Source organism: Chamaea fasciata, unplaced genomic scaffold, assembly GCF_029207755.1.
Source record: "Chamaea fasciata isolate MVZ Bird 193981 ecotype frontalis unplaced genomic scaffold, bChaFas1.0.hap1 SCAF_21, whole genome shotgun sequence".
NCBI lineage: Eukaryota > Metazoa > Chordata > Aves > Passeriformes > Sylviidae > Chamaea > Chamaea fasciata.
This window is the reverse complement of record NW_027094106.1, coordinates 8,558,753-8,582,355: the sequence shown is the minus strand read 5'-3', so window position 1 is coordinate 8,582,355 and position 23,603 is coordinate 8,558,753.

Below are 23,603 nucleotides of genomic sequence, written 5' to 3'. Positions count from 1 at the left end.
GGGGTAAAAAAATATATATATTAAAAAAAAAAAAAATTTTCAAAAAAAAAATAAAAATTGAAGAGGAACTCAGAACGTTTTCTCGTCTTCTGGAGCTCAATCGGGGGTGTAAAGCCGCCGTGGAAGGGGAGAACAGAAAGAGGGAGGTGGTAAGTAATCCAACGACGGGAGATTAAGATCAAAATCCTCCCCGTTCCTCTTGTCTTCTCGTTCGCATAAGGAGGGGAGGGAGAGGAGGTAAGGTGAAGGGGTAATTGATCCAACAAGAGAATAAAAATGGGGTAATTAATCCAGGGGGCTAGGGGTAAAAATCAGTTGACATCCCTCCTTCCTCTCTTCTCAGATGCCAAGCAAGAGAAGCAGGAAAAAAAAATAAATAATCCAGCGGGGGCAATTAATCCAGAACCCCCCCTCCTCTTCCTCCTGTTCCTTTAGTCATCAGATGAGAAAGGGGCAAATTGTGGAATGACTGGGAAGGATTGGCCGTGGGAGAGAGAAAAATCCAGGCTCGTCTCTTCGGAGTCCGAGGGCAACAGGGTGTGGGGGGGTCAGATTCTTCTCCCCTTGCTCCAAAAATATTCCAAATAAATTAAAATTTCAATTCATAAAAACAAACTTCAGGGGCCAGAAGCAAGGCCAGTCTGAAGAAATCGTAAAGGCAGAGCAAGAAAAAATTCCCTGGGGTGTACCCCCCCCAAAAAAAAAAAACATCTGCGGGGGCAGGGGAGGGGGGAAGGTATTCCTTGAGAGAGAAAGGCCGCAAAAGTCTCCTCAGCAGCCCAGCGGGGGATTAAATTCCCGTGTGGAAAACCCCCCTCCCCAAAACGAAATACTCTTCGCAGCGAGGGCGAAACCAAAATATCCTCCGTCGGGTACAAAAAAAAAAAAAAAAAAAAAAAATTTAAAAAAAAAAAAATTCCTTCCGTGGGGAAAGGAGGGAGGGGGAGAAGGGGTGGAAGGAGGAAATTGCGGGTGACCCTCGAAGTCTCTTCGGGGAAGGATGGAGGAGTCTCCGGGAGGCCGATCGCCAGCCTTTTTCGGGGGAGGAGGAGGCGGTAAATCGCAGAGTGTCTTCGGGGAGCCTGGTGCCCCCCAGCTGTCCTCGGGGGCCGCGGGAACCCCGCAAAGTCTCTCCGGGGGAGCGCGGGCCCCGCCGAGTCACCGCGGGGAGGGGGACGCGACCCCTGGGCGCGGGGGGGGCGGCGAGGCGGGGACCGACCCGCTCAGCTGCGAGCCCGGTCCTTTAAAAATAAAGGGGGGGGGGACAAAAAAAAATCCCCAACAAAACAGAGGGGAAAAAAAAAAAAGGCGCGGGGGGAGGGGGGGGGAAAGGAATATAAAAAACGATCGTCTTCGGCCGGAGCGGTGTGTCCTGGGGGGGCGGGGGAGCCCCGAGACCGCTCGCTCTCCTCAGGTGCGGGTCCCCGCGGGGGCGGTGGGCGGAGGGCCCCCTCCCCGAGGCTCCTGGGCACGGCGGGGAGGCGGCGGCCGAGCCCCGGGCTCTGCTCAGCCCGAAGGGGTCGGAGCCCCGCAATTCCCGGCGCCGCCGACACACAGGGACGCGGCGGCCGCCGCCGCTGCTGCCGCTGGCGGAGTCGGTGCCGCGAAGCCCCCCGCCGGCGCGTCGCCTCCCCTCAGCGGTGCCTCTGTCGTCGGCTGCCCGGCCGCGGCATCCTGTGGCGGCGGGAGCCTCAGCGCGGGTCCCCCATGGCCGGAGCGGGAGCGGATCCGGCTCCCGGGTAATTCCGAGACCCTTTTTCTTTAATGGCGGCCACAGGGACGGCGGTCGGGGCCCCCCTGCCGCGCTCCCATTGGCCGCCGCGCCGTCACGTGGGCGCGCACCGCCATGGCCGCCGGCGCCGCTGGGGGAAGGCGGGTGCGGTGGCGGCGCGCGGCCGCCAGGGGCGTCCGGGGCGCTGCGGAGCCCCCGCCTTGCTCGTTGGGGGGGCGCCATCTAGCGGCGGCGCCCCGCGGCGGCGGCGGGGCCGCGGGTTCGAGTCCCGGCGCCGCCCGGCCCGCGGTTACCGGGATGGTGGCATGGGTCAGGGTGGGAGGACAGCGGTGGGGCGGCCGGGCAGGGTCAGCCCGGAGCACAGGATCGTGTCTGGGATAGTGCCATGGGAGAGGCTCCGCAAGCTCTCTGGGTAATCTGCTCCAGCGCTCCTTGGGCAAGTTCTTCCGCATGTTCAGGTGGAACCACCTGGGCATCAATTCCTGCCCCTTGCACCATGTCCTGGTGGCTGGCAGCACGGAGCAGAGCCTGGCGCATCTTTTGGCACTCCCATTTAGATATTTACACACGGGCTCACCCTTCCCTTTTCCCTGCCGGGGCTCCGTGTCCATTCACGGACCATGAATTCAGTCCCTTCCCGGGGCTGATCCCTGTAAGGGCCGTAAGGGTTGGACTCAGTGGTCCTTGTGGATATCCCAGGATTCTGTGGCCACCCCAGGGCACCTCCGGTCAGCCTGGGGCCAAAGTCCGGGCACAGAGTGTCCCCCAGCACAGAGAACACTCGCCTTGGCTCCCCTGCCACAGCTTCCACCTCTTGGCAGAGGATTCCCGATATTTGCGCTGCGGAGCAAATTCCAAACTGAGGATCTCGGAGCCTTTTTTGAAAAGATAGGCAAGGATTGTGAAAGCTGACTTTAATATTTAATGCAAGCGTTAATGCTCTCACTAGTCTCACAGACAGCCTCTCTGCCAAAGCAGAGCCTTACTCCAAAACCCAGTTTTTTCCATGCCCAGATCCATATTGTGCAGTTCAAGAGGATGAAGTAGGTGGCTTCTCTGTTACTACGTGCACAGATTTGCAGAAGGACTGTGAGATTATTCAGAATTTAGATGCTACGGTGACAGTGAAAGCTATTTTTAAGAGATGTTTGGAAAGTGTATGCATCTTACTAATCCTCTCATATTACACATTAATTTTCTAGGCAATGCCTTGCATGTAGAATGGAAAATTTCAAGTTACTATATGCAGAATTTTTACTGCAGTGTTCAAGTGAAAACACAAACCAGTGTAAAGCACCTAAAGGAAAAGAAAGGCCTGAATGTCTCAGCTAACCTGACATTCACATTAAAATATGATATGTTCATGCAACAGCAGCACGTTGATCACAACTATGCAACACGATGATGTTTCAAAGGCCCTGCAAATTATTTCAGGACTCCTGAACAAGACGAGCAACAACCTTCTGCAAATGTCTTGATAGAGTAGGAGGAAAGAAGGACACTCTATAAATAAACTTATATGATAAGTTAAAAAAAAAAGAAAAGAAGTGAGGCTAGATATATATTCACCAAGAGAAACTTTGAAGATTTACTCACACTGAGCCTATTTTTGTATGCCAGTGTAGGCAAGCAAGATTCTTCTTTTCATCTAAATAGAAGCAGAGTATTTTTAAACTCAGGAGGATTCATTCCCTCAGTGCTCATCGAAACACGGCAGCTGGGGCCGGAGCCGGGATGCGGGGGGAGGGCTCCGGGGGGAAGCAAACCCCTTTCCAAGGGGAACAGATGGTTTTCCCTGGGCTGGCTGCAGCCGAGGGCTGTGAGGAGCATTCCTGGGTGCCCAGGGCCAGCCCCAGCCCCTCGGAAGTGCCAGCGCCACCGTGATGTCCCTGCGGGAGAGGTTCTCAAGTCACTCCTCCCCACGGAGAAATCCAAGGATGGCAAGGAAATCAGGGAAAGGGGCATTCGGCGTTAAGTACACAAGAGCTGGTGTGGATTTATCGCTAAGAGGAAAAACAATCATTTGGTCAAAGGGGTTTGGTAGATTTGGATATCCGGGATGATGGTTCTGGCAAGTCTGAATTGATTTCAGGATAACACCAATTTTTCCCATTTCTTTTCCCTCAAAGAGCACAGCTCAATGCCTGGAAGAGAGGATTAGTGTCTAACACTGGGTTTGGTGTGGCTGCACCTCCCAGTTTTGAGGAACTCAGTTCAGTGTGTCTCAGCCCACTTCTCCATATAATGCCTTTTGGGATCCTGACACATTCGTCACAATAAATCCATCTATAAGATCCCAGCACAAGTGCAGAACATCATTTGTCCAGTAAACCAAAAACACAGGATAAGGAACTGATAAAATATCCACAAAGGAGGAAAAAAACCCAACACATCAATGAGGGAATTTTGAACTCCAACTCCTCCTGACTCAGAACCTCAAAGCTTTCCCAGTTCCATGTACAGCACCTCAGAACAGTACGACACAAGGGAGAACAATCACATCCACGTCTGGTGAATTCTGCACCTGAGACACTGCTTGCCCTTTGTACTCTTTGGGAAATAAAGCCTCCTGGAAAACAGAGGAGGCAGATTAAAACAGAATGGAGGAAAGGATGCTGTTGAAAATGTGCTTTGTTTTGTAGATAGGTTCTTATAGAGTTCTCATCTCTGCAACTTCCAGAAGTGCATTAAGCTGCATAATTAGCATCTGTCACATGAAGCTTTTTCCTTCCCTCTTCCTCTCCCTAGAGGGAACCTGCATGAAGAAATTTTAATATAAATTTTAGTATCTACTCTACGTAGTGCAATCATATTAGGAAAGCTACAGGCAAGTCAGTTTGTGCTCAGTCTGTTTATCTTTGTGTAATAGAAACTTCACCTTTTTTTCTTTAAAAATGTTGCCGATCCAATTTAAAAATTAACCAGTCTCTTGGAAAGACAACAGGGGTGGGGGAGAGATTGTCCCCATTGCATCAGACTTAAACCCATGGAATTGTCAGGAGCTGGGTAGTTAAAGCCGGTCCTGGTATTAAATCCCTACAATCTCACATGGAAACGTCCAGCCAAAAGGAGTAAGGGATGGGTGATTTCCCCCTTCTAGTCAAAAGGATTTATTCTGAAAGGAATATTTATATTTTTAAAACTTCTAAAGAAAGTAGGAGTTCGTGTTGCTTTTTCATTGACATCAAGAGATACTCCACTGCTGAACATAAAAGTCAATGGACTACAGCATCTCCTGGTGAATCTCTGCAGGCAAAAGAAGATGCTGCCTTTTAGAAATAAAGATTAAATAGAAATAAACGAAGCCTAACAATAGCAACATGACAAACAACTCTATTATTCAGCCTCTGATTTCCATTCAGACCCTCTCCTAATTTTTTGGAAGTATTTATTTTCTCCTTAATTATTCCAAGAAAATTGAGATTATAGGATTGAACATACTGCCAACCACCTGAGGTATGGAGTGCAGACTGAGTGCTTAAACTTCAGCTACAGAGGTGGTAATTATTGTAATTGGTGCATGTGAAGTAAATATATCAAGTAGTGTAGAGTTCAAACTCGTGCCAGTCAGTCTCCAGTTGGCACCAACATTTCTGTCAGGAGGATACAGAGGTCTCAGCAGGACTTATTACTGGCAACTGTTCAACAGTTCTCTTCTCCAAATGGTTTCAAGGGGATTTGGGTGGGAAGAAGGATAATTTTTAACAAATTAAACTACCTAAAAATGGCGAGCTGCCCAGAGCCACCTAGTCTGCCTTAGTCACTACTACCAAACCATTTTAAAAAAGAAGATTAAAAATATCATTGCTGGCAAAATTACCTACCTGGCTTTAACGACTTAATCAGATCCCTGCAAAATTACCCAAACACGTGCTGTGCACCATCCTACAAGTGTGTGTAAAATATGTCCAGAGTAAAAGGTAGAGCAGAATATTCACTCAGTGTGTGTTTCTCAGAAAACAACCTTGAGTTTTCAGAATCCAAATATCCCTATGAGGACATGTCCTATAGATAAAAAAAAAAAAAAATTAAAATCACTTAATTTTTAATTGAAATTTGGAAAGACTAGGAGGAATGGTTATTTCCCATTAGTATTTAGCTCACAACATTTGTACGGTGCAAAGCAGAGTTCAGCTCTGCACTGTGAGCTCTCACAGGAGCCTCTGCCCCGTGCCAGATTGATGTCCAGCTGCTTTGTTTAGACCTTGCTAAAATGCCTTTTTCAAATGGGGAATGTGTCATTTCTAGCAGGGGTCTCCAAGAGAAGATTTGAGTTTAATGCATGGCAATAAAAAGAGGAATATGAGAATTCTTGCTCTCTTTAGTGTCAGCTTTGGTTAAGACGTATGAATGCACATGAATAGTCTTGTCAGAATCTCTGGGGCTACTGACATTCAAGATCTAACATATTATTACTTCTGACCAGAACATTAGCTGCTGTGCAGGAAGGAGAAGGGGAAGAGGAGAAAGGGAAAAAGATAGGACCACTCCCTAATCAGACAGAAATTGTTATGGATTTCTCTGGCTGGAAATCTCTGAACAGAACTTTTCCGCTGTGAAAACGCAAGGCTCGTGTTCTCCAATCTGACTGTACAGCTCTTCAAAATCTGCAGAAGGAAAAACAAAACCCAGCATATTTTAATGCCTGATCTTGCTCATTTTACTCATGGAAAGGATCCTAATTAACCTATAAATAATGATTGTACAACCAAGTATTACATCCTTGTAAAGGACATGTGCTAAGGAAGGTTTGAGCATTTTAAGCTGCCGACTCTATTTTTTACTATTCCTTTGAATTATTCGTTTCAGATGCAAATAAGCAAATTAAAGAATTTAGTTAAAATAAGGTAATTTTCATTCCAATCTCAGCGTATATCAAATCTGGATATCACCACAATGGAAAGATTTGTTCACCAGAAGCAAATATCTTCCAACGTCCTCCTGGCCGAATGAAAAGAAAACACATTTCAGATATTTTTAGTTGTTGCTGTTCACAATTCATTTCTAAATAAATTGAAAATACTCAGATATTGATTTAATCAGTGTTATTTGTGCTCTGAAATTTGAGCTGAAGGAGTACAACCAAAGGGAATACCCTGCCCTTTGTGACTGAAACCACCTTTAGAATCCATTCAGGAGCTTCAGCACGTCAGACAAAGGCCTGGATTTGTTTGGAGCAATAAATGATAGAGACCTTTACATATTTGAAGTGCAACAGATGGTCCTCCAAGGAGAACATAATGACTGGCAGACAGCACTTCGTTAGACTGGCTTGGAATGTCTTCAGCAATTACACAGGCAGTGTTTTGGGGGGAAGCCCTGTCATCTCTGTGATTCTTCCCATGGAAATAGCTGTGATTTTCCTTGTTTAGATGCTAAAACATGGCATCTTCTAAAATCCAGGCAGTGAACTGGAAAAGGACGCACCTTTGGCCCTCCCAAGGCTACTCGAGATGAGGCTCCACTTGAGAAGAGAGATGTGAGTATAAAGAAAAAATTAAATCAGCATGAAGGGGAAAGAACTTTTGGTACATAATTGTACAACTGTTAATCCACAGTCAAGTATTCCATGGAAATGGAGTTCAGGGAAAAGAAAATGCCAAGGTTTAACACAAAGTCCAGCAGACTTTTAGAAATTGAGAGGTCTGTAGGTGCAACAGGCAGAGAATATCAAGGGGAAAACATCCAAAATTACTGAATAAGAACCTCCTTCCTTTGGGAAACTGGTGATTTTTGAGGAGTTCTCCTCCACGTGAAACACTGTGGCTGCAGTTCTTCAGGGCAGGGGAAAGGGAGTTTTTTGAGGCTGTCTTTCCATTCTTTCCGTTTTCACAGACAAGCTCTTACACAAGCCAGCAATTAATAACTCTAATTCCAAAGAAAGAGCAATAAAATGCTGATTTCTATACTGTAGACGTAGCTTAGAACAATTTCACTTCCATCTCTCCCATCCCCGTAATTCCAGGATTAATCTGTCCTAAAACCTTCCCCACCAAATCCACCCCGAGTGAAAATTTCTGTGGCAACACAAGGACAACAACAAAAAAAACAACATGTCCTTTCCCCAATGTAACTTAAATGTTGATGGAATCATAACTGCATTACTCCCTCTCCAATTAGCAGCAGCATTCTTTATGTTTGCTTACGAAGCGTGAACCGTTCGCTTGTCACTACAAAGACCTTCTGTGGAGGACTTAAAAATACAGCCCCAGCAATTAAAATGACAACAACAGAGGTGGATTGGTCACATCATGGCACAAAATATCCAGCTGTTGCTTTCCAGCAGAAAGGACATGAAATATTATGAGCAAATTTTGAGGGGTTCTACGTAATGCTGCTGGATATTCGGGTGAAAATATGGATTTCCAAGAAAGGAGGGGACTAATGGGAAACTATGTCTAAGCTCACAGATTGATTTTTTCCACATGATCAGGATTGTCACTCATGCTTTTTATCCACACAAATTTCCCTTTTTTTTCTGCTGGAACTGGAGATATTCTATTCTGTGTGAAATTCTCTAAAGATAAGAAAAATTTGGGGGGTTGTCCTCATAAATAAGGCAAAAAGTGATCTGTTAGGGTTAGAGCTAGAAAATCAGATTTTAAACTTATTTAATTTGGTTGTGTTAAAAACATTCTAAAAGTTTATTAAAACCATAAGTCTCATTAAAACAAACAGAACATCTTTTATAATCACATCTGTCTGCTGCTGGTTCCTGCCTATTCTGCCTCCCAGTCAGATGGGAAGTTATCTGTAATACATGTAGGGAATTGAAAAAATAATTTAAAATATACATTTAAATAATAACAAAGGCGGAAAATGAAATGTTTCAGGTTAGTTTTTCCTAGTTAGGATTATAGGAGATAGATATAGAGATATAAACATAGATGAATTTATCCTGAAGTGATGAGGTAGCTTTGATTTCTAATACAGCAAGAGAAAATAACTGACACACACAGAACCAGCCACTCAAGGTGGGGGAAAAAAACCCAAACACTGTCTATAGAATCCACCTACAGATATGTCCTTGGAGAAAAAACTGATGAGAAAATTATCAGGCAGATTTTTTCCTTGCTGTTTCCTTCCTGGAAGTTTTTTGCCTCTCCTAACAGCACAGCCATGGCAAGTGATATGGATCAGAACTCATCCATGCAGTATATTTTGCACATCAAATTGATTATCCATGACTTCTTAGGCAAACACAGGAATGCAGAAAACATGTCAGCTGTTATAGACAGAATACATGGGCATTGCTCTCCTTTACTTTACATTTAGAAAGAGCAGCAGATAATGAGCTCAACCATTACCTTGAGAATAAATTTCATTTCCAAGTTCAGAAGTATCTCTGGATTCTCATCTGTTTTGTGAACCAGAACTCACGGGAAGCTCAGAACATTTGTCTTCTGAGCTGTGTTTGTCTCCAGAGTAGTTGTCATAAGTGGGCAAAGGCTTTGATGTCCTCATCTTCATGCCTTCAACCATGATGACCTTACAGACTCAAAGCAATCACTGCAAAATACAGAAGACAAGGGGAAAAAAAAAAAAAAAAGAAATAAAAGCTCTGTCTTTTTTTCTTCCCTAAATTCCTAGAATTCATCTTTAGATTCATGCCTGTAGCAAAAAAAAAAAAAAAAAAAAAAAAAGTCAGACTAAAAGATTACCCTTCTGTATGTTTCATCTGATATAATTGCTTGGCAACAAACATCTCTTGCTCTGCAACTACTCTGCAGTGAATTTATTCACATCAGGAAAAACACATCAGAAAGGTGTCTAGTTTGAAAGTTTCCAAATCAGACACCAGGGACAAAAAACCAGAGTGACAGAACAGGCAAGACACAACCTGGAACCATCCTGGGGACACACAGAGCATCTTTTCATCAGCAGCCACAGGAAATATTAGACAACCAAAAGTTTTGGGATCAGCAGGTTTTGACAAACCAGAAATTAATCCTGAGCTGTAATAATACATAATGTGTGTTTGAGCAATATGTCATAAATATAATTATTCTTTGCAGATGTCTGCTATTCATTACAATGGAAACTGTTCCATTCTACACTGTGGCCAAGTGGTATCAGACACCATTTTTATTAAGACAAGCACAAGATGTTCAGTCTCAGAAGGTGAATTTCTAGACATTGGGCTGATAAAGCCATTTGAGCTTCTGTAAAATATATATCATACAATAATTACATTTCATTTTGTGGTTTACAAAAATCTATTCATGAAACTACAGAAGCTTGTCAGGCATTCTTTATTTCCAAAGAATAACACTCATCCATGAAAACAGTCTGATTTAAATCACTGTGAGTGCTGGCAGATGAAAATTACTGGATAAAGCAAATAGTGTCTTATTAGAAATCAAAGCTACAAGTCTGAGTCACTCTTACTACTGAGATACTCACACCTGACCAGGCTTTAGGTACTGGGAATGCCATCTGCTTTCAAACACATTGGCCTTGCTGCTGGCAGAATTCTTGCAGGGTTTTTTGCAGTGAAATCAAATCAAGTCCAAATCTGGAAGACTTGAAAACTTGGGCCCTGAATGATTGCAAAATGCAAGTAAAACATTAAGTTGCAATCACAGTATAGGAGTGGGGATGGAGTTCCAGCTGCAAGTTCAACCAGACCCCTTTGTAGGAAGTGAGTGACCACTACTCCATTTTGGTTTTGGCATCAGACTTCAGAACCTGCGGAGCAGAAAACCAGGGAGAAGGAAAAACTTATGCTGGAAAGATCTGAAAGATTCAGGGAGGAAACTGGTGGGAAGTGCCCTTCCTCTCCCTGCAGACACTGCACAGCCCCAGCAACGGCAGTGAACAAATAAATGGCAAGAGAACACAACATATGGATCCTAAACCCACAAACTGCTGGGAGCACAAGAGAGAATAAACCCCCCTCCTGTCAGGTAGAGCAGAGCCTGTGTCAACAAGAATCACACGCTCCCACTGTTGCTCAACAGATGTACTTGAACTAGAGATAAGGCACTTCAAAACTCCAGGGAAGTTATGTGCAAAAGGTGTTGCCTCCTGTGCCTCTTTCCATGCAGGGAAGGGAACACCAGGCAGGATTCAGACACCTAATTCTGCAGTAAGTGAGGAAAAACGAGCAAAAGGATTCCTGTCAATACAAATTATCCAGGGTAGAAGATGGGGGACAACCTTATAAAGCAAAAGCACAGACAGAGTCAATACATTTATAAATTAGAATACAGCAGGTACACTTACCACTGGAGAAAACTGTGAGTAAATCTCTCTCCTGAGGAAGGCTTTAAGCCTATTTTCCTTTTTTTAAACCTATGTCACCAGTGAAGTCCCATAAATGAATATTCTCTTGCAGATAAAGTGGTTGTCTTCACCTTTTGGCAGCTGCAGTAAGAACAAAACATATCCTGCAAGGAGGTTTTACTCCTGAGGGTAATCTCCTCAAAGAGTGAGGAGAAAGCATGAGCTAAGATCACTTGCACAATCATGTTTCATAACTGTTCCTAGTCTGGTGGTATTGGTCCTTCCTGAGTACAAAAAATGCACAAACTTTTCTCTCTCTTCTACTAAGCGGGGGAAAAAAAAAAATCTGCTTCTCTTTGGATACACAGAGAGTTTGGAGGAGCTCCAAACAATGGAGCACTGTGTGCCCCACTCATCACACAGACACTGAAGAAAGAGTGTGGCAAAGAATGCACAAAGTATGTAATTACTGTTTCACAAGATAATTCCATTATTAATACATCCCCAAAGATAGCATGCACAGCGCTGCAGTTTAATTAGATGGTAACTGGAGGGGGTTTGAATTTATGAGGTAATAAATATATTTTGGACTAATAAACTCCAAGGCTGAAGTGTTTATTAATCTAGAATATAAAGATTACATAGTTGATAGGAGACAACCTCAGGTTGTGCTGAGATGCCTGTTGTTTATACACTTCAAAATTAATATTTTCCTCCTTTCAGGAGCAGGATCAGAGAGCCAAGATTGCTGTGGATGGTGCTGAAAAATACCAGAAACTGCCCAGCAAATCTGTGTTCTCCAAGGCAAAGGCTATTTAAGTCTCAGCAGATGGTGTGGTTTTAAGGTTTCACCTTTTAATCAATTTATCACCTCCTAAACTATTAAGTACTGCAAATAAACTCCCTTCTGACACTGTCAGTGCCTCATTCTGATGGTGAAAACCACAGATTCCCTTGTAGGATAACCAGAGCCTTTACAAGACTATCAGATCTCTCCTCTGTTCCCCCCAAATACTCAATTCCATCTTTATTTTCCTGCTTTTGGATTCACCTGCAAGACCACATGAACAATTTTGATGTCTCACTGAATTTTTTTTTCTCTCCTGAACGTGGTTGTAGAAACTTTTTGCCTCGTGCAGCACATTAAGGATTTGGAAACCAACAGTTGTGAGGATTTATATCCCAAACAGCTGTGCCAGGAAGTCAGAGGAATCAAATGGTCTCATCTATTAACTCGTCCTCAGGTAGTTACAACTAGAGCTTTATAAATTACCACACAGTTCAGTTCATTTAAACCACATTTCTCTGTTATTTTGGAAGGGCCAATGCCTCACTCAGGCAAGACAGAAGGCCAGGTTTGGTCCACGAAAAAACGGGCATGACTGAAATCAAAGACCAGTTTTGCTTAAGTCAAAACTAAATTTAGGCCTGAGGGAATTGCAGAGAAAGAAAAAAGGAAGAACCACGAGGAGGAACAACTTGTGGGATCTTGCAGGTGAATCAAGACAGATGACGCAAAGGAGCTGTTCCCATACCTGAGTGATGGATGCTGGAGAAAACCGGGGGAATCCTGGATGTGCCAAAGGATCCGTGGGGCAGGAAAAGAGGAGAGAGGCAAGACACACCACAGCTTGGATTTATTGGTGAGGAAAAACCCTGCTTCTCTGAGCCAGCCCACAGTGGGTGCCAGCAGGAAGAAAGCATCATTACCAAGGGCTGTAAAGATTTAAAGATATTTAGGAAAATGTTTCCTCAGGAGCTTAGGTGATCCAAATAGAATTGGCTGTGTGTTCAGACAGATTCCAGGGTGGTTCCACAGGTTCAGGGCAAAGGCCTCAACACTAATTCTTGAAAAGAGCCTACAGATAAATCATGGAAGATGACAAAGAGCCATTTCCAAAGCTCCTGCTTTTTCATTCCCGGGCTTATATCCTCTCACCAACTGAAGCAAGTCACAGAACCAACTTTCCAATATTAAATCTCCAGGCAGTGTGTTATTCATACAGCTTATGGAGATGTCTTTACCCTCTGGAAAAACAAAGTTTAAGAAAAATGGCTCCATCTTTGGGGAACAGTTTAAGTCTCAGGATAAGTACATTAGGAAATCTAACTCTATTACTTTCTATCTTACATTTTATTACGAGATTGGTAATAGGAAATTACCAAATAAAATTGGTATTTTACTTGGTAATTTTTTTTCCATGGGCCTCGTCTAATATGAAAGATGGTGATCATCAAATTTATTCAAGTTTTCCTGTCAACAACATCATTAACCAAATCCCTCAATTTCAAAGTAAATAAAAGCATCTGGGCTTCTCGCACAGCAAGACTGACTTGCATATTTAAGCCTCATATATAGATGAATCTGCACTGGACCAAATTTGCATATTAATGAAGGACTAATTGCTCTTCGCAGTCAATTTTATGCAGATGAATTTACTCCTCTCAGTACAATTTTCATAATGTTCGGAAAGAACCAAAAAATGCGAAACTTTGGAAAAGTACACAAATGTTCCACAATCAAGGAAGAAATATCCTAATGGCTTCCAACAGCTTTACATTAAATTGTATATAATTCATCTTTTATACTGTTGCTTTATTTTAACAGCCTCCCACAAAGAGCAGAACAATCCATGGAATAACTTCAGCCTATTCCCCCTCCTCGGTCTCAAATTTTAACAGCTTGTAATAACCCATTATATGATCCAGTTTCCAGCTGGAAGGATGTGGAGCCTGAATTTTTAGGAGAAGTTAAATTTGCTAAACAGGAATTTATTTGCTCCCAACCATCCTCATGCCACAGGACAGTCAGGACAGGGTTTGTCCCAAACATTTTTAAGGTGGTTTCTACCCAGTTTGGCACCATTAAGGAAAAGAGACCCAAATCCTTGTTGAGTCTCCCCTGAGGTAAAGTACAAAATGCCAAAAAAAGTACAGGAAAATTCATGGGAAAGAAAAACATCAACAAATGCTGAGGAGAAAATGATAATATTATGGGGGAAAGGGGAAAAGATATGGAAGTAGAAGAGGAAGGGAGGTGGAAATGGAAGGAGAGAGAAACGATGTTTCAATGCATTTATTCAGGTCTGGCTAAAAAGAAAAGAAGGATTTAGGAGAAAGTTCAAGGCAAAGTAAACAAATGAAAGAAAAAATGCAGCCACAAACATAGCCACAAAAAAGAAAAAGCACAGGAAAGATAATGAAATGAGAAATAAGTGAGAATCAGAGAGCACACGATACATAAAGAAACAAATAAAAGAAAATACAAACCCCACAGTTTTTCTTAATTCTGCCAGAACAGAAGGGCAGAGTTACTGGGAATGCATCAGGAATCTGAATTTGCATGTATAGCCTTCCTCCTGCCAAAGAAAAAAGCCTTATTTTAACTGTGAAGACTGATAACCATAATATTTATATGTATCATGAAATCACTTACAGAAGACCATTTTAATCAGAAAAGGAATTGCATAGAAGAAAGTCACATCTTTAAATGACTTGGAGGCCTTCTGTAGCAGGACCACGGGAACACAGTTCATGTTCTCCACATCTGCCATATCTTTGATTGCATTTTTTTCCCCTTCTCTACAGCTTTCGCCGTTTTAACATCTCCTTTTTGAAGCAGAGAGTATTCACACAGATATATGATGGGTTTATAGTGATAGCAAGAAATCTTTTGTGTTTTCACTCTATTTCTTCCCTAATTTCCTACTATCCCACTTCCTGGACCATGCTGAGATTACAGATCCCTTATGATCCCATAATTTGGTTCCTGAGAAGCAACAGTTGATAAACAAAATTTCGTGATCAAAATAAAATAATCTTCAGAATGAACATCTTTTGACTGAGCTGTTCAGCTCCTCCAAGGAAGAATCAGAAATTCTGCCAGGAGGTCACTTTGCCATCTCTCCTTCTGGTCTTCCCCACCTTGATGACGGAAGCCACCACATGTCTTGGAGAATTTGTCTGGGATGCATTCGCTCCTCCATGAGCAATAAAGGCAATGGTTTCATGGAGGTAAGATCCCATTGCATGGAGAAAAAGGGGAGGAAAAAAGGCTTTAGGGCAGAGGAGTGGGCAGAAAACACCAAACCAAGGGGAAAGATAGGGAAAATGACAAGAGGCTTTCACTAGCACTCAAAAAAAGAACAGAGCACAGACAAATAGAGTTATAAAACAATAACAGTAATAATTGGAAAAGAATGACAAATACTCCACCAGGAAAATATTGGAATGCTACTGCTGAAGAATTCTCACTGAGGAAAGAGGACTGAGTTCAGCTGGTCAGCCTGGAGGTTTGGCTTTTAAAACTTATTTGACAACAAATTACAGCTCTTTGTGAATACTTTGAATTCTGGATTATTAATTCAAACCATTTTGCTCACAGAGGAGAAGAAAGGGAAATGTATCTCCTTTATAATTTCTGTACATAGCATTTGAAAACCAACTCTGGGCACTCCCCCTCTTTCCCCAAAAAAAATCTGGTTCAAGCCATGAATGCAGTGTGAATGTAAACAAAGATAATGATTCAAACAAGAACAAGATGTTCCACCCCAAATGATTCACTTTCCAGTGGCTGAGATGCCCACTTCTAATCATCAACAGAGGTTAACCTGACCAGATTGAATTAACCACTTAATACAATAATAAAGATGCATAAATAATAGGGGAGGAAGCCCATAGGGGCAACAGTGAATCCAAATAGATCCCTCCAGCAGGCACAAAGTCTGGGCAGTTATCACCTCATTACACTGAGGTAAGAATTCCCAAGTTTTTAGCTCCACTAGGCACACTTTTGCGCTTGTCTGTGTGGAACTTGATTAATAGGTGGTTTTCATTATTATTAAACAGGAAAAAAAAGAGCAAGAAGTCACATCCCTAAAATTCAATGATAAAATGAACCCAGTGATATTTCTTAATACCGTGCTTCAAATTCATATATGAAGTCAACTGGTTTGCACAGATTATTTGAGGAGAACAGGAAAATACATTACTATTTCCTCATATATAAATATATATATACAAGAAGATATTGGACAGACATTTTCAAGACAGAGTTACTATTTTCAGTGCAAAAAAGCAATCTTATTCTGGAATATTCCCTAGTACAGAACCAAAAGCTTTCTACTACAACAACAGAGCAATTTGCAAGTATTAAATGCCAGAAATTTGGAATACTGCAAAATATTTAACATTTCAAAGAATGGTTGGAAATATTATTAGCCCTGGATCTCTGAATCAGTGTGCAGCACTTGCTGGTTGAGGCAGGCTCAGAGTGTTACCAAATAATGAGTATTAAAGAGGAGGGGCTGGGCATCAGCCCTTCCATTTTCTCTCAGTAAAGTTTAAACATCCCTTAAAATAAACAACTCAGTGCAAACCAACAGATCTGCTATTGATTCATTCTGTTCATAAAAAGTAACAACATCGTGGTAAATTCAATCGACTCAATGAGAAGTTTATGAGCCTAAATATATCAAAAGGGCAATGAAAGCTAATATATAGCGATTAAATAACAATCTGTGAGGAAAAGACACCCAACTTTCAATTCCAGGGCAGTGGAATCATCTCCTGATGAAAAATGGGGTTTGAATTGTTTCAGAGGACACTGCAGCCATTTGCCCTTTTTAACAGCCTGGAAGTTCACGAGGCAAGATTAATTTATAATTTAACTGAAGTGGATCTCAAATAAAGTTTTTTGATTAAAAACTCCATTTCTGTGCCTCCTGGCAGTGCCAATATTGCTGGAACAGGACATCAGCTGCAACGCCAGCGACTCTGGAATGCGCTGCCATAAACTGTAAATCAGCTTTGTCCTACTTTAATATTGGTTTAACAATAAAAAAAGAGAACTTCGATGTTTAATATTTAAATAGTACAATTATCCCTTTAGAACTGAGTCCAGAAGGACCCTTCATGGGTACACAGTGTGAAGCAGCAATGAAGGGAATGTGGTTTTGCTCCGTGAGGAGGCTTTGATTTGTAGGCCCAGCTGAAAGGTGAATTTTTGTGTGTGCTGAGGAGATGCCTCAGGGACTCTGGAGCAGGGGAAACGCTCTCCCATCCTGCCATGGCCAAAACTGAACGACAAGGCTCCAACACTGTCAGAGCAGGGAGCTGTGAACAACGTCCACCACAGGGATTGTCCCCAGCTGGCCACGCTGGAGCCTTGCTTTGGAAGGCCAGACACAAGGGTGGCTTCCTCCAGCGTTGTTCTGGAAGTCAAGGTTAGAGACAGTAGAGCCTCCCTTTCCATTTTCCTCTCCTTTTGTCACCTCAGGGTGAGTGAACACACAAAAATGTCAGTTTTAGGGAGGAACACTTTCAACACGAGCCAAGTATTGTCCCTGAACAGTGAAGGAGGAATGTTCAGGTCCATCATTTTTCTCTTCCGGGGGAAGGTCAGAGAGGAAGTCCTGCACCTGCACCGCACTCAGGGGCTGCAGGGTGACTCTGAGTGCAACTGCCCGTTTCTGCCAACCTTGAGGGCTCTGCTGTGCCCAGCAAGGGGACGAACACTTTGTCTAGACAGAGGAGGAGCCATGGATTACATGGATTACACGGCTGGAGCACACATATGCAGGCACTTGTGAGGAACAAAAGCACAGAGCTATTTACTACCTCACACAGATGGGTAAGTCCACTCTGGAGATCTCTGCAGACTTGTGAAATCAGGATGACGTGTCTGGAATTCTTCCTCTCCTCTCCACTGCTGAAGTAACTCAGGCAAATGCAAGTTGGCAGCTCCTTTAAAGACTCCAATTTACCCATTTTACATAATAACTTTCAGCTGCATTAAACACAAACACACACACACACACACACACACAAAACAACCCAGGTAGCACCAACAGTGAAATCTAAATCTGGATTACTCACAGAGAAAACACACAAAGTCTGAATGATTTTGCAATTAAATCAGAAGCAAACCGATTTAATTTGGATTGTCCATGGCACACGTCAGTCTGCAGCCAGAGGGAAGTTGTAGGAGCAGAGTTCTGCACTTCCTGAGGCAACTGAGGAATGGCAAACACATCCACACACCTCTAGACCTGCTGGCTCCTCCCAAATCCAGAAAAATCCAATCTCCTGGGGCATTATAAACCCCTTCTCAGAACAGCCCTGCCAAAAGCCAAATGCAGAGTCCTGCATTAAAGGATCCTCTTATTCCATAGCTGCTGCTGAGTGTTTGCCCCAGCCCTGAGTGCCTGGCTGTCCCACTCCTTGGATATTCATTTATTTGTTGCTGGGCATAAGAAAACCTGAAATCATAACTCTCAGTTCAGATTCATTTAGTATTTCAATTTCCGACCTAAATATTAATTAACTCTTTTACTTCAGCATTGCATTTTTATCATGATGAATTACTTGGAGGAATACACAATACAGAAGCTCTATGGAGCAACCGAATGTAAAAATATTTACTTGGAAGATTTCATTTCTTTTTCTCCAAACTGTTAAAAAAGGATGTACAGGCACAGTAACAGAAATATGAGGTGACAGAAGAGAATGGGCCAGATCCTTGTGAATCCACTCCATTTTACCAGGCACATAAAACCAAACTGGCCTCAGCTTGATGTAGCTGATACATCTCAGAAATGAATGTTAGACATGAAATGGCAAAAAGGCTGGTGAGCCAAATTTATCTTATGGGTTTTGGATGGGGTTTTTTCCCCCCTTTTATTCCCTTTCTATATTTTCAAAATATTCCTTAATGCTCTTTCTTTTCAGAAGGAAATGTAAGTCTCTCCAAATAATATTTACAAGCTCAGCTGCAACATCCTCCATGGAGATTCAGTCTGGCTGTTTGTTACTCTTTGTGAGGAATAGTTCTGCTTGAGTTCTCCACAGAGAAGAAAACAACTCTGTTCTCCTGATATACTTCAGATTCAAATTATTGAAGTGCAGGATGGAGAAATGAATTAGAGAAAGGCATGGGGAATGTGTAATTCATACCTGGCTGCTGTGATGAACTTGCTGGTAACTGATAAAGCTGTGAGTGTTAAAAGAACTTTAATGAGAAATGATATTGACCTAAGTGCCAGTGTTATCAGCACTACTGCATTTAAAATAAATGAAATTTAAAAAATATTTAACTTGCACTTCAGCAGTGTCCACAGACAAATATTTTAGTTTAATACCTACCTCTGATTTCCATTTAAAATAGCTTTAGGTGAGAATATCAAAAGCAATTTCCACCTTAGTTTCCAACAGTCCTATAACTTTTTATGCTCTTATAATTAAAAACAATCCCAACTTCTTTCCTCTGTGTAACTAATTCCAAGACAGATGTAACACGTATTTTTTGCTACCTCCTCTCTAAACTGACAACATTGTTTCTGTGCAGCCTTTCAGAACATTTCCAGCTGCAAAGAACAGTGTCCAGAGCAGAAGGGGTGTTGGTCCTGCTTATTGTTGGAAGAAACTCAACCTATAAAGTAACTCTCATGATTATGATGATCTATCAATAATAATCTATTTTTAAGTGCAGCATCCTATAAATCCTCCTAATTAGCAAACTAGATGTCTTTAGCAAACAATCCCCAGCCTCCCTCCTTATTTATTTCCCTGAATTCAATTATGTTAGCACCTGCTGGCCCAATCACCTAAATGACAGATTCTGGATGGAAGGGAGAAGCTGGGCCATAAACAATAATTTCATTAGAGTTCAATTTAAAGTATTTGCCTGCACCTATTTTCTCAGCTTTATGAAGGATGTTGATGCTATTTCCCTCCTCTGTGGCTCTGCTCTCGTGTCAGGAGATGCAGCAGCACCAGCAAGAATTTCACACTGCTCCCAATCTATCCTTCACTGCTGACTCCATAGGAATCAAAGCTGAGATTTTCCTGCAGGGGAAGGACCATTAGGATAAAGAGGGAAGGAATGATTTCCAAGCCTGGGCTGAAAAAAATGATAAAAATAAATTAAGCTGGTTGCTAAAGAGGACTCTTTGTAAAATAAAGGTTAGGAAATATTTCTTTAGAATACAAAATTAACAGAACTACTTTTGCCATGAAAAGCCATGGAGGAGGAGGTATTCCTGATGGTATTTACCTACCATGGGACTTAAAAATCCATCTACTCCCTAAACCAAATTAGTTACTTTTCCAAAAATCTTCCTGAATGAAATTCAGTCTCTGGATGAAAAACCCTGAAAATTTGGGAATGTAATCGAAGCCATTCCCTGCCTTGAAGGACTAAACAAGATAGACATGAATCTCAAAGTGTGGATGTTGAAACTCAACGACATCCAAACCATCACAGGTGTTCAAAGAAACTCACATTTCCTCCCATCACCTGAAACACCTTCAAAATATGTTCTGAAGCTGTTACACTTCGAATGTTAAGTCAATACTGGGCAGAATTATCAATTTACTGTGTTTATCTCAGAATGAACAGTAATTTAGGGGAGTGTGTAAAATTGAATTGTGTATAAAACAAAACAGTAACCAAAGGGGAGGCAAACAGGCAGCTAAAGCCCTAAGAGAGGAGCCTTGGAGTGAGGAACTGCACAGAAATTTTATGTAACATGTGGGGAAACTGTGCAGCATGGGAGTTTTGAATGTTAATTCTGCAGCTGTACTAAATTCACTGTGTCAGATCCTGTCTGCAAGAAAGCCAGATTTAAGGGAGCACGTTTTTACTGCAGCATTGGAGGCTGAAAAATGGTTAACTTGGTTAAGTTCGCCAGGAGGAAGTTTGTATGGGAGTCTACGATGAATTCCAATATTCCTTCAGCAGTGTTTCACTTCAGAAGTAGCTCCTAGTTAAATAGTTAAGTATTTTTCTAAGTACTCTTTCATTAATTCTTTCTATTAATGAAGAGAAGCATGGCATGAGCTAGAACTCTTCAATTAAGATAATCATTATCATAAACAGATGTTTTGTTTGACAGTTTGAAGGATATGGGTGTGCTGTGATTTAGTTCAGAGATTTCAGCTCAACTGAAGACTCCAATTAAATACCCTCAATCCCTAATTGTACCAATCACCAAATCACCATTCTGAGGGGCAGGAGTGGAGATGCTTGGTTGTGCCTTGTGCCAGCAGTGTAAACAGAGTGCTGAGGGCTGGGGTTAAGTGCAGCAGGCAGGAGCAGGGAACACGGCAGGGAGATAACACACGGGCCTTAACAAGCATCCCGTTATCTCCTTGGAGCACACACAGGGGCTGGGCCTGGCCCTCACGCACAGGCTGCAGCAGGGTGAGAGCCATGGATCCACTCCTCATAAACCCCAGCCCCTGGAAATAACACACAGCCAGCTGGGATATAAATATGAAATGCAGAGGGGGGATGTTCTTCCGTGGAAATGAACTTTTTACATTGGCAAATGTGGTCTTGTCCACTACAGGGATCTAAAGTTCATCTCTGCATTTCCTCCTAAAGCACACAAGCCTGGCCACTGTGCTTTGACTGAACTGGAAGAATGGTCAAGTTAGTGATTGCTTTCCAAAACAAAAACAATTTTCAGAGTAAGGAGTATTTTAATATCACTTTACCTTCTGAATTAGTGTCTGTGTCCTAAGTTTTACAGCCTGATTTTACAGACACAAGCAATTACGTTCAAATTTGGTACGACATTTAGTCGCTTGACCCTTTCAAGTAAAAAAAAAAAAAAAAAAAAAAAATCCTTTTGATACTTGTAAAGTGTTATAGGCATAATCTGGATAATCTTATTACATGACAAACATGGTCTGACTCATGGATAACACTTCCTAATAAACTAACACAGCTCTGTTAAAACAAACTCTTTTGTTAGAAAAGAAGTAGAAAAGCCCCCCATACCCTTAAGAGAATTTTAAATATTGCCACCAAGCTAAAAACAGCAAGTAAATATTAACTCTGTGAAGTGCAAAACAAGTTTTATTGACCTGTGAGGTAAATATTGACTGAAATCAAGCAAATATTTATGTGCTGACGTGAAGGGGACGAATCCCCTTCACCACAGCAAACAAGATTTTGACTACTACATTTCTGGGTTTGTCTTTATTCCAAAAGGTCTGTCAGGAGATTATTTCCTTTTCCAGACATCTGCTTTTTAAAAACAAAACTGTCTTTCCTCAGTGACTAAACTGGATGTGCATCCAGAGGGCTGGAATATTGTACAACACACAGGTTTGACATACTGCTTTCAGACAGAAAACTCACTTAACTAAAACCTGACCAGACAACAACATCCAAGACCCCTCTTTGATCCCTAAAAAGGTAAACAGAAAGTCAAATTCCATTTTATGAATTATGTTAGAAGATTAATTTGGGTTTGGAACATAAAATACCTTGCTGTATGTCACACACATGTGGGATTGCTAGGGCTGTCCTGAGCAGGGCGAGGAGTGGGTCCCTTCCAGCTCAGGGTATTCTACGATTTAACAAGGAAAACACAGAATAATTAAGGATATAACTACTAGCAGGTACTACAAGTGGAATTTAAATTAACAAACTCATCTAATCCTTCCTGGTAAATCCACTCCTGTTTACACACAGGAGAATTCACTGTTCAGCTGAAGGATCCACACAGGGATTCATTCACACGTTCAGATGAACAAATTAGATGGGGGAGAAAAAAAAAAAAACAACCCTAATTTTGAGAAACTTCAAAGATCCTATTGAAATTCTGGCACCTTTAAGGACACCCATTAGAGGATACCAACGTCACGATCATTACATCCTCTGACCTAAATACCTCCGTAATGGTCTAACAGCAGCAATTAACACACACCTCCCGAAATTCTTGAGCAGCCGAATAATTTTTGAGTCACTGCACTTAACAGATCCTCCAGTGCCACTACAAGGAAAGCCCGGTTCAGGAAACAGCTTCTCCACTCGGCTCTGATGACCACGGGAATTGCTCTTTCCTGCAGATAAAGACAGAGGCTGAGCACCCTCCTGTGCAGGGAGCAAAAACTACAGCTGCCCTTTGTGGCTCCGCTGGCTGATTCTCATTCAAGGCTTTATCTTTGCCTAAAAAAACACCAAACTAACAACACTCCGGGATCTAATTCAGCAGCTTTGGAACAATTACATTACCCCACTGCAGTGGAATTACTCTCAGTTTAGGATGACTTCACAGGAATGAACAAACTGCCGTACACAGAGGGCTCGTAAGATTTCTGGAAACCTCAGGGAGCGGGGTGATGTCATTGCAACACAAAAATATCTGCTTCGAATTCCTTGCGAGTTCTCCTTGACAAAGCTTAGAGGATCAGAGTTCAGCAGTGAAAACCAGCCAACACCTCAGGGATGTTTTCAGAACTCGGCTCTATTCTTCACTGTCTCAGACACAGGAGCACAGGAGCTGTTCCCTTGTGCTCGAAATACAAACCGAAGTCAGAGTTTGTAGAGTTGCAGGAGACAGTTTTTAAAAGATGGAGCACTCAAAGCTCAGGAAACATTCGAATTTTAAAGGTTATTTGAGCCTCTTGGCAGGACTTTCAAATCCTTCAAAGAGTTTAAACTAAACCCTCTTAATTTCGCAGAAGTCTTCCATACTCAAGCAGCATTTTGGGTAAAGTGAAGACAAACCAATAAAGCCTTTGAATATTCAGGACATTCTGCTATTCCACAGACTCTTACCAAAAAGCCCATTTTTTTATCATATCATTAACTAAAACTGCTTTCCCTGTATCTGAGATCAGCTCCTTTAAATCC